Consider the following 12,416-nt stretch of genomic DNA (forward strand, 5'->3'; position numbering starts at 1 on the left):
GTTTCTGTAGGCTCGAGTCTGACATATTTTACAACCCTGATTAGCGTAATGGCAGGCTCTATCTCTGAGTTCCCTGGCACAGCACATCCCGAGAACATCACAGCCACAGATGTTTGTTTTTGTTTTTTTTTCTTCCTTCAGGGCTGAGTTAGGACTGAGTCACGAGGCCCAGAGCTGTTTCTAGCTGAGAAACAGCATCTTGTTTTTAACCTTTAAATTTCTGGTTCTTCACTATCCTACACTCTTAAATACTCTTGCAGTTGTATCCTTTAGATCACCTTCTTTCCTCCGTATTTTACGCTAACAACCACACATTTTGGGTTCCATTACTCCCACAGTTCTTATAACTTTTTCTTTAAAGAGGAAAAGAAAAAAAAATATATATATATATATATAAAACAAGAAAGAAGACAAAACAAAACAGAACAAAAAAACCCCAGTGTGACAAAGCAAAACAGTTAGAACAGGACGATGGACAGAGTATATAGTGCTAAAAGAGATTACTAGGTGATCAACAATTGTTACCATTATGCCTCTTGTTATCCTACAAAGAGGTGCCTATATCCACTGGTATAAAGGAATTGAACAAAACAGTACAGAATAATACCAGCAAAACCCACATTGGAGACCTTGCAGGACTTCCAAAGAAGATTGTTGTACTCTAAGAAAGTAGCTTCATCATTTTGTGTATTATAGCAAACCTATACCGTGGCTTACTAAATGTTTTTTTTCTATCCTTTTTCCCTAACTGATATGTTCAGTGACCCAATTGATATGTTGAGCAATACTCTCCCCTGTAAAGAATTGCAAGAATTTCACTTAATTGAGATGTTAACCAGAGCGGCCCTCTACAAACAAGAAGAGTGGTGCTAAAACAAGCTAACAAGGGTTGTTAATCACGGTTAGGCGCCTCTATTCTTCGCTAAAAAACTAAAAAAGACTAGAAGGCCCACTAATTTACACATTGTTTGAAGTAACTTGTTTATATGCAGGGAGATTTGCGTATGAGTTTAACCTTTTTACCTAACCTTAGTTACTTTTCCCACAAGATAGATACCCGCCGTTTTCCTGTTCTGTAGCACACCTTATTGCCTCCCCCCACCCACCTATCTGGGCCATAAAGAATTTGGGTTTCTTGTGACCTCTCCCTGACCCGGTGATGATCTGTCATAAAATGGGCCTGCCCCAATTTTAAGAACTGCTTAGCTTAAAAGAAATTACCAGTAAAACTATGGCCCAAACCCCGATCGATGCTTTCCTTTTGTTCTGTATGTATCAAATGAGTTAGATATCAGATCTTTGTAAAACTTAAGTTCCAGCGTCTCATAACTCGTGACCCCTTCGCACTCACTAGCGAAGACAAGCTGTCCTGAGATAATTAACTCTCCACTTTCTTCTCCAAATATTGCTGCAGACGTGCCACTCTGAGATAATGTCAGTCTGCAGGATGGGAGTAATTTAAGGAATACCAGGAACTCCCGAGATTGTCAGAGCTAAGTGGACAGCAATACAGTTTCCAGATGCAGGTCAACAGGTTTAATGGCCTTGCAGGTTTCCCCCCACTTTCCCTTACTTTTAAAAACCCCTTTCCCCAGTCTTGGATGCGCAGTCTTTGGGTTGATCCAGGAGAGACTGTGCCACCAGGACTGGCTCAATAAAGCCTTTGCTACTTAAATTTTTGGACTCTTGTTTCCTTGGATTTTATACCAGGGCCCGAGTTATAACAAAGATAATAGTCAAACCATAAAGGGCATCATAGAGTATCTGGTTGCCTTTCAAAGTGGTTGTTTATACCCTCAAATTTGATACTATTAAACAAAACAGAATATAATAAAATCAGTCAGAACAAGATGTGGAGAACAATACAGGGTTCAAATCACATAATAGGAAAACAAAGTTACTATAATATATCCCGCTATTTTAAATTTAGTTTTCCCTTAATTAAAAGACACTAAGAAATAAATTAATTTTTTAAAAAGGGGAGGGGAGAGATTGAGATAAAAAAGAGCAAATCAATAGCGCAACACAGTCAGAACCGAACAATTTAAGCATCATTGTGTTTCACCACCAGATAGCCTGACATTAATAGTAGTTACCATAGTGTCTCTTTCCTTGAAATATTTGAGTCTAACTTCATGTATTATAACATCAAACTTATCAAGACAGTGTGAAACCATTCAAGAGAATGAAAGTATTTGCATAATTTTCTTGAGTTCATCCATTTTTCTGTCTGTGCCTGCTGCAGTGACACTAAGCCTGGTGTTTATTTTGGTAACTTCTGTAGTCATCTGAGAGATTTTTTCCAGACTTCATTTTTCCCGGAGCCTCATTCAATTGCTTTTTTGTTTCCACTTCAGAGAGACCTGATGGGGGAACTTTCAGGTTGGTCCACCTCATTGTCCCCTAGCTTTGCCTTTGGTGATCTAGATATCTGCAGTTACATTTTGCTCAAGTGTCTTCTCTTTTAATTCTGTCTCTTTTTGTGGCTTAATGCCTGGGGTGAGGATTCTAAATTGCATATGTTCAGTTGAAGTATTGGTAGTATTTACTACCTTTAGTTGATAATTACTTCTCTGAAATATATTCCAGTTGTAGCTGGTATTTGGGTTTCAGATCTGTTGGGAGATCGTAGCTCTTCAGTTTGTTGGAGAGGAGTTGTTGCTTATTTGGCCTAGTCCCTAGTTACTTGGCACTGTGCCACCATATTTTCTGTGACTTACATAATTTCAGTCATGGAATTCCAAGACTAACAACTATTGAGGACAAATGTGTCAGCTTTGGCTATAGTGGTACCAATAGCATCAAACAGAATCTAGAAAACAACATACTGAGCTATCCCTCAATTTGCAACTTTTAGCCATATGAACTAGATTTGTGACTATAAAACAAAATGTAAAACAAATCAGATAATTATATGAATTTTATGAGTGCATAATGTGTCAATTTTGTCCACTGTTCAGTTTGAAAATGGGTCAAGGAAAAAATAGACAAGTGGAAGTGAAGAACCAGAAATTTAAAGGTTAAAAACAAGATGCTGTTTCTCAGCTAGAAACAGCACTGGGCCTCGTGACTCAGTCCTAACTCAGCCCTGAAGGAAGAAAAAAAAAAGAAACAAACATCTGTGGCTGTGATGTTCTCGGGATGTGCTGTGCCAGGGAACTCAGAGATAGAGCCTGCCATTACGCTAATCAGGGTTGTAAAATATGTCAGACTCGAGCCTACAGAAACCAGGTGTCTTAAAGATAAGTTGTGCAGAACAAAGACAGTTAATTAACTCTGACCCGCTGGTCACCCCTTATGAACTGACCAATAGCAGATAGATAAGATGCCCACCGCTCCACACTAACTGTAATGATTGGCTTCTGTAATGAACGCTTACATTGTGGTTTTTCCCCCTTAAAAACACCAGCCCTGCCCCAACTCAGGGTTCTCCCTTTCCACCTGTTTGGAGGACCCTGTGTACACGGAATAATAAAAACCCCTTTGTTCTTACATGAGAGCAGGACCCTTGGAGTCTCCTTCGCGACACCGGTCTTACAGAAGAAGAGAAACAGATTAGAAGTAAGGCTCAAAGGCAAAGGGGGATCATGCCAAGTCAGGAAAACCGGTGGAGACTGAAAGAAAAGAGAGATGTAAGAGATAAGAAAAAGAACAGAACAGAACCACATCCACGAAGATGTCAGGAACCACCTTCACCCTGATATAAAAGTCATGAGAGAGAAAGAGGATATTAATGAAAAAGAGAAAGAAAATCAAACAGTCTACTTCCAGGATTCTGTCTGGATTTGCTAATAGCCAGCCTGTGGAGACAGAGTCCTGAATTGTGCTGATTTAGATAGCAGTGGTTTTATGGTGAGTAGTGAATAATTTCAGCAGGATTTTTTGAGACCAGACTTACTGGGTTCATCCCAATCTAAGCAGGTTCCAATGGTCTCTGCCCAGTTGGGAGAAAACCAGCAGCCATACGAGTTTCTGGGCTTATCTGACCATCTCTAAAGGGCTCTCGCTACCCGGGTGGAGAGAGTCTCTGCACTCACCACCAGCCAGTGCAGTCCTCAAAGTCTGCTGCTTCCCTCTCTCCACTGCTGCACATCTGCCAGTGGTCACTTTCACTGACATGCATCCCCAAGTTTCCACAGTTCCTTTCATGCAGTGAGCCCCATCTCAGGCCCACGGTGCTGCTGGTTGCAGCCTTCTTCTTTTAAGTTTTTTCTTCTTTACTCTCTCTGTGGGAATCAATTTGCAATTCAGATTCTTCCTGGATCCCGTGGAGCAACTTCCTTCCCTCCAGTCTTCATCATGATGCTCTGTTCCATCATCTGGATGGTGACTCTCACAAAGGCTCTATTCCCTGCTGCAGAAGTCCTCAGCTTGTTCATTTTTAGGGTTTAGAAGACTCTGCATACTGATTCATATAATGTTTATACCAGGTTACAGTTGATTGATTATTTAAGAATGGGTTTTTGGGGCTGGGGATTTAGCTAAGCGGCACAAGGGACTGCCTTGCAAGCAGGTAGTTGTGAGTTCAATCCCCGGTACCTATAAAAATGAAAAAGACAAAAAAAAAAAAAAGAATGGGTTCTTTTTTCCCCCATGGGTCATTGATCATTTATTTTTATTTGATTTCTTACATGTAGCCATTTTTTCTGTAGTGAAATGGAATCTCACTGATGCTTTAACTTGCATTTTGCAAAGGGTTCATGATTTCAAACACGAGGGTTTTTTTTTTTTTTGAAATTTCAAATGATTAAATACTAGTCTTTTGTTGAATCCTTAGCTTTCAAAAACATTTTATGATTCCGTCCTTCTCTCTTGACAGTGTTGGTGGTTTCCTTTGTTGTGTGGATGCTTTTTAATTTGATATGATTTCATTTGTTGGATCTTGGGGGCTTTTGTGCAATTAGAATTCTGTTTAGAACATCTTTGCATGCACTGATCGCTTGAAGAGTTTTATCTCTTTTGTACAAGCAGAGTAAATTTTACAGTTTTAATATTTAGATATCTGACCCATTTTTATTTGAGTACATGGTGAGTGATAGAAGTCCAGGTTTAATTTTTGATATGTGGAAAGCCAGTCATTCTAGCACCAGTTGTTAAATAGGAAAGCTATTCTTCCTTTGAAAGTATTTATTTTGGCAGGAATTGAAATGAGAACAACAAAATACAGGATAAGTAATTTATATTTTCCAAATATAAAATACTATCTTATGGTCACCCAAGTTGCATAGAAAAGAAAGAGTGCAGGAAATTTTTATACACACTAAAACCCAGAAAATTCAGGTGAGGGCCTGGATCCCATGGCTTTGTCCTGCACGAGTCCAGCTTAAGATGCAGAGCCCATGATCATTCCCCCCATGAGTTCAACTGGAGGCCTAGAGGGCATGACGACTCATGAAGATCTTTTGTGGATCTGCACTAAGATGCCCAAAGCTCAGCAGTGAAAGCTAGAAAGTCTGCGCAAGCAGGATGAAGAATCTGTGCCAATAGGTTGAGTGTTTTTCACTGGAGTCAAGAAGCAGTGATCAAAGTAAGACATAGGGTACACCAGAAAAGTACCATAGCCAGCCTCAGCAACAGTGAGGTCCCAAGCTTCTTGGACAATAAAAAGAGCCAAGTTCATATCAGAAAACCAGTGTGACAAGCTTCTCCCAGAGATTGAATAGCACACTCATCTTCCCTCCGGATCCAGGTAACGATGTTCAAAGTAAGGACCAGAGCTCTCCCAAAGTGAACCTCAGCCATTCTCAGCAGCAACAAGATCTCAAACTCCTCTGACTATGAGAACAGCCACGTTTACATCAGGAAAGAAGCTTAAGAAGAAGAGAAGCTACAGTAACACGATGGAGAGCTAACATCACGTAACTCTTCCTCTGCAGCTTTCCTTTAGATTTTGGCTGCACTCCTCAGGTGGGCCAGCCACACTCAGCACCATGCTGATTCAGTTCAGCTGGGATTGCAGTTGATCACCAGTTATCAATCCTGTGCAGCATTTGTCAAACACAAGTTAGCTAAATGTCCCTGGAGTTGTTTCTAAATCCTCTTATGGGGCAGTCTGCTCCAGACCCTGGTCATGTTTGGATTGTAAGAAAAGAAACCTCCCAGGTGGTCAACCTGTTCATGCTTGGGCTACAAGAAAAGAAACTTCCCAGAACTGTTCCAACCCCAAAAGTCAACCCTGCACGGGAGGATACCTGATGATGACCGTGTCATCCTCTGCTGCTCACACCTGGCTCACCTGCAGAGCCTGCCCCCCAACAACCCTTAAAATCCCCCCAAAAGCCAAGTGGCAGCCGTCTTAGTCTGCAGGACAGTCCACCTCCCACCCCATAAAGCTTCTCTCTCATGGCAAAATGGCTGGTCTGGCTTCACATGGGTTCTGGCCCATCATTGGTGCCAAAACCTGGGAGGAATGCCTAGGTCAACTAGCCGGTCCCCCCTGACCAGGGGACTCCCCCTCGGTCCACAGCCGACCAACTCTGTGCAGACCACGAGCCTTGGACCACTCTCTTACTGATGCCAGGGTACAGACATTTCAAAATTTTGAGTTGCATTTATGCCTTCTCCTCCTGCTGCCGCTCATCATCACCATCAACTGCACTCCCTCTTTCTGTGCTTCACCCATATTTCCTCCCAGACTCCCTGTGGCTTCCCAACCACTCTCCCTCATTTCCGCTCCTTTCTGGAGTGGGTCGGTACAGAGCTCCTTCAGAGCACCTTCCAAGACTTGACACCTGATGAAGTTGCCTTTTGCACTTTCACTTTATTCTTTCTCTTTTTTTCCCATGAAGGCAAGAGTCCTCTGTGGAAAGCTTGTCTGTGCTTCCAGGCTTCCCGCCCCTCACTCGAAAGTCATGTCAACATACCAAACTACTCTTCCCTCTGTGCTCGACCCCTCTCTGACTAGACACGCGTGCTCGGGGAATCTGAGGGCCTGTGTCCCGTTAGGGACCCTCTATGCTTGGCCCCTCTGTGACGGGGGACAGCTGCTCAGAGAGTTTGTGGTCCTGCGTTCTTGTTATGGAGTAAGAACTGGTGGAAGTTGTCATGGATTAACAACTTAATGCCAGCTGGGTTACATCAGCATGGCACTGAGTGTACATGCTCCATCTGAGGAAAGTTGCCAGCATAAATACAGAGGTGGAGAAGAAGGAAGGTGTCAGTGCGTTACTGCGTTGGAGCATTGAGGCACTGAGGCATTGAGGCATTTGTGGGTTCTCCTATGTGCTGCCATTTGAGGCATTAGGTTCTCCTAGAGACGTTCTCATCCTCACATCGAGCATTGCTTCCTAGCTCCGGAGAGGGAGACGTGTGCCGATTGGGCTCCAGGATGAACTTGATAGCTTCCTGGCATGTACCCAACTGTGCTTGTTGGAGGAGCTCAGGACCTCCGTGTCACTGAGGATGGCTGTGATGCTTTTCAGGACAGCCCTGGTCTTTGTTGTGAGTGTGACTTCTCGGCTCCAGCGTTGAACCCTCATCCCACCTGCACAGCTCCTTCACCCCGCTGGCGTGGACTTTCTGGCTTCCACCACTGACCTGTGGGCCTTCCCGGCACAGATCCATAAAAGAGACTGGCATGAGTCCTTCTGGCGGGCTCTGGACCTCCAGCTGGACTCGTGGGAGGCATTGTCATGAGCTCTGGGTCTTCCTCTGGACTCGTTGGGACATTGCTGTGGGATTCAGGCCCTTGGCTAAATATTCTATGTCTTTAGAGTTGTGGATAGATTTCCTGCATTTTCTTATGTTAACTCTGGGTGACCATCATAAAATAATATTATAAACTCCATGTCCTGATTCTAATTGTTTTCTGCACAACCCATGACTACAAACAGTCTTGTACACTTGACACCCTCTCTGACTGGAGACAGCTGCCAGAGGGTTTGTGGTCCTTTGTCCCTTTTGAAACCTTTTACGGACAATTCTTGCCTTCCACCTCCTCTCCATCTCAGCATTTTCCTCCGTCTCATCCCCACTCTGGGGAACATCAATCCTTCCCCCCTCCATAACATACTTATGTCTCTTTTGAGATCTTCTATGGATGATTCTTGCCTTCAGTCTTCTCTCAGTCTGGCAACTCTCCTCTGCCTGATTCTAACCATGGACAATGCTTCCTCTTCTCCCTCGGCTCACACTTTGGTCCTCGATTGCTCCCAGTCTGCTCTCTGCTCCCCTCTTTGCCTCACAGAACTCAAATCCAAATGTCTCAACTCTCCCTGCCAGACAGCTTGCCCCTCTTTAAGCTAAACAATAGATCAACTTGCCCCCCCCCAATACACTTGACTTTAATGTCCCCTGGGATCTACGTATTTGTCACTGTAATGGAAAATGGTCTGTGGTCCCTTATGCCCAAGACTTCTTTATACTCTGCTAGTGACCTTAGTTCTGTACCATCCTTCCCAGACCTGTCTGACCCTCCTCACTGCCAAAACCGTTACCTGACAATCGCGCTGACGTTAATATCCCTTCTGCTCTCACCACCCCACCATATCCACAAAGCTCCCCTTGTTCTCCAAGGCCGCCATCCTCTCCTCTAATCTATGTTCGTGTCACTTTTTCCCCTCTGATCTATCCTCACTTCCACTCTGTCCTTTCAACAAAAAATTAAGCTCCCGTTTTATTTCCCAAACAACACCAGACATTCAAACTAAATTCAAAAAGTCAGACCTTGGTCCACAATCCCCCCAGGGAGACCTCTTAGATAAGACTTTCCATATCTTTAACAACAAACAAAAACAGAATAACCTTAAAAAGGATATATTCCAGGACAATCTTTTCTGCTTTCCACGCTGACCTCCACCGCTAACTTCTGGCCACAGAGGCTGCAGTAGCAGCAGTACTCCAGGCTCAAGATAAAACACAGGGCAAAACCTGAGCCCCAGGAACACCACCATGCTTCACATGCAGCAGAAAGACGACACTGGACATGAGCCTGCCCTGGCCTGTGGCCAGAACTGGGAACTAGTCCCATTTGCAACCAAGAAGGCCACTAGCAGTGTGACTGCCCCGTCCACTAGACAGAAGGTACGTCACCACCTTCCGCGCTCTCACAGGGTAAGACAATGACACCTCAGACTCCTCACTGGTTGATCTGCTCGGCATCACCGCTGAAGAGGATACATGGGTCTCAGGATCCATGCCCTCACCGAGGTATCTCTCTCACAGCCCCAAGTCTCTCTAGATGTCTCAGGTAAAATCCTCTCTTTCTTTGTTGACAGGGAAGCCCCATAGCATTCCTCCTGAGTTTTCAGACCAGTGTTCCTAGGCCTGCAGTCTCCACTATGGGAGTTGACAACCAATGTGCACAATCTTCCCAGACAAGACCTATTCCCTGCAGATTCCAAACCCTTTTGTTATTCCTACATTTTTCATTATTACCTTACACCCTGATTGCTAAGGTTACTTTGCTGTCCATCTCTATAGTAGACCACCCTCAGGCTCTCTGAGCGCCCCTCATATTCCTGTAACCCACCACTCTACATCTTGTATCTGCTCTCAGATCCCATCTACAATGCGTCAGGCTGCTAACACTGCCCCACCTTCAGTTTCTCTTCTAGCTTCTCTCTCAGCTCAGCCCTCCTGAGCTCCTGACGGGCCTCGGAGCCATGCTAGTGCTCACACCATGTCTCGTCTCCCTAGTCCGCAACACGGTCACAAAGTCACCACTCAAAATTTTAACCAGATGCTCCTGTCAGATATCTCTTACCAGATGGTGCCCACAGCTGATCCCAGTGGTGACCCTCCATCCCAGCCTAGCTTTCCCACTTCACCTTAAGTCAGGCTAAAACAACCAAAAAGACCTCATCACCTGATTCCTGAAAACAAAAGGCTGGGATACAGGGTCAGCCTGCCCCGAGCGTGTTCATGTTTGGATTGTAAGAACAGAAACTTCCCAACTGGTTAGTCGTTCATACGTGGGCTACAAGAAAAGATACTGCCCAAAACTGTCCCGATTGCAACAGTCAACCCTGCCCAGGAGGGTACCTGGTCGTGACTGTGTCATCCTCTGCTGCCTACACCTGACTCACCTTCAGAGTCCGCACCCAGCAAGCCTTAAAAACCCCTTCCCCGAAAGCCAAACAGCAGCTGTCTTAATCCACCTCCTGCCCAATAAAGCTTCTTTCTCACAGGAAAGGGTCTGTTCTGGCTTCATGTAGATTCTGGCCCATCATCTCTATTTTGTTCTATTGATCCAAAGACCACACGTTGCTATTATGGTAATGTTTCTATCACTGTGCTTTCACAGTGTATCTCACAGTCCAGGATTCTGAAGCCCCCAACCTTGTTCTTGTTGGCTTGAATGGCTTTTGCTCCTCCCTGTGTCTTCAGAGTCCATATGATTTCTTGATTGATTTTTCAGTTTTGTGTAGAAATGCTGTTAGTATTTTGATTTGGATTGTGCTGAATCTGCATAACAGTTTACTTTGCTTTTATTTTATTTTTTGATAAAACAGAATAAAACCAATTAAAAATAAATGTAAGTGATACAGGACCTCAAAACATTGCAAAATCAATAGTTACAATAATGCCTTTTGATATCTTCAAAATAGCTGTAGATAATTATGGACAGAGAAAAGTTCAAACAAAATAGAATAGAAACAATAAAAATAAAACAATGAATGCAATAAAGGACTTCAAAACAAGCCGATAGTAAATACAAAATAATTGCTACCATAATATATCTTGGTATCTTTGAAATACTTGCTCCTGCCACCAGAGTTAACATAATCTAACAAAAGAAAACAGAAATAAAAGCCAACCCTAAAAAACAATGTTAACAATACAGGACTTCAAAACAGAACTCTGCCTGGCACACACAAGGTCATGAGTTCGATCCCTGGTACCGAAAAAAAAAAATCCATTTGCAAAAATGTGATTTAGGAAAAGTTATAAGGTTATTCAAATTGCAATTTTAGTGCCAGGGATTTAGCTCAGTGGCATAAGCGCTTGCCTGGCAAGCGCGAGGTCGTGAGTTCAATCCCCGGCACAGAACCATAGGGAATCAGCAAGTCTATTTCATGCACCTGCAATGAGCAGGCCCCAAGGTCAGTGGTGGAAAGTCTGTGCAAGTGGGATAAAACATTTGTACTAGTAGGTTAAGTGTTCCACAGTGGGGCCAAGAAACAACACTCAAAATAAGCACCAGGACTCCTCTGAAAAGCACAACAGTCATCCTCAGAGACAATGAGATCTGGACGTATTCAAGCAATCAGAACAGTTGGGTACACGTCAGGAAGCCAGCGTAGCAAACTTCTCCTAGAGAGTAAACTGAACACTGCTTTCCCTCTAGAGTCAGGAAGTGATGTGCAGTGAGGACCAGAGCTCCCCAGAGTGAACCACATCATTCTCAGGACAAGGTGCTGAGCTCCTCCAGTGATAAGAGCCGAGTTCATACCAGGGAAGCCAGCATGACGAGCTCCTCCAGGAGAACCAATGGCTCCAAACAACAACACTAAGGGTAACCCTCAATGCCACCCTCTTCCTTTCCACATCTCTTTTTATGCTGGTAACTTTCCTCAGGTGAGTCATCTATCATTAGCACCATACTGTTTTAATTCAGCTGGTGTTAAATTGACTTCCACTTTTAAATCAACAACAGCTACTAAATTAGCCCACTGATTGAAATTAGCATAGATCTGAGTGTGGCTGAATAGAGACAGACGCCCCATCCTGGGTGTGGATGGCACCACACGAAAGGCTGGCAGCCTGTATGGAGTACAAGTGAAAGGCAGGCTTGCTGTTACTCTGTCCTACCTGTGAGGTCCTGCCACCGTGATATTTGGCCTTGCAGACAGCCATCCAAGGACTACAGTCTCTGAGCTGAAATAAACTTTCTCTCCCTTAAGTATAGGTGTCAGTTTTTTTGTCCCAGCAAGTGTAATGTAGCGAAGACTTCAGTTTTCGAAGCAAAGCATGTCAGAAGAGATAAAGAAGGTAACTCCACACAATTAAAAGGAAGAGTTCAACAGGAAGCTACAGCAATTGCATATACATATGCATCCCCATATTGCCACACCAGGCTTTCTAAAACGCAATACTACAAATAAAAGTTCACACAAGCCTTATCCCATCATAATGGGAACTCAACACCCTGCATTACAAGTATCCTATGCATCTCTCTAGCCAAATTTTAAATAAAAGAATCACAAGACTCCACAAGTTTCTCTTTTGTGAATATTAGTGTTCAAAGGAGGAGAATTTTAAACTGCAATGAGGAAATTCAGAGCTACAGTGTGAAGTGCTGAAGTATCCCTACCTCGTCAGTGACCAGTGACCAAAGGGACCAAGGGCAGGGCTCAAATTCAGCAATCATGCTGGCACTCATGCCTAACAGTTACCTTGTTTTCAATATTCAGGGGTTTTTCTTTTTAATCTGGAATAAAATACAAAGCTTGTCCAAGAGAATTTCATCGTTTCCT

At 43.6% G+C, this 12,416-nt stretch overlaps 2 protein-coding genes across 3 annotated transcripts in view; both read left to right on the forward strand.

Moving 5' to 3' along the window:
• The window catches only part of LOC101787477 (oocyte zinc finger protein XlCOF6-like), a 502,509-nt gene that overhangs the window by 141,821 nt on the left and 348,272 nt on the right, over positions 1–12,416 (forward strand). The window lies entirely within an intron of this gene.
• LOC106025945 (zinc finger protein 14-like) overlaps positions 1–12,416 on the forward strand; it is a 431,103-nt gene that overhangs the window by 49,472 nt on the left and 369,215 nt on the right. The gene's annotated exons all lie outside the window — the stretch shown is intronic.

The sequence above is a fragment of the Cavia porcellus genome, unplaced genomic scaffold (assembly GCF_034190915.1).
Source record: "Cavia porcellus strain 051 isolate PalLab524CR breed Dunkin Hartley unplaced genomic scaffold, mCavPor4.1 scaffold_33, whole genome shotgun sequence".
In the NCBI taxonomy this organism is placed as follows: Eukaryota; Metazoa; Chordata; class Mammalia; order Rodentia; family Caviidae; genus Cavia; species Cavia porcellus.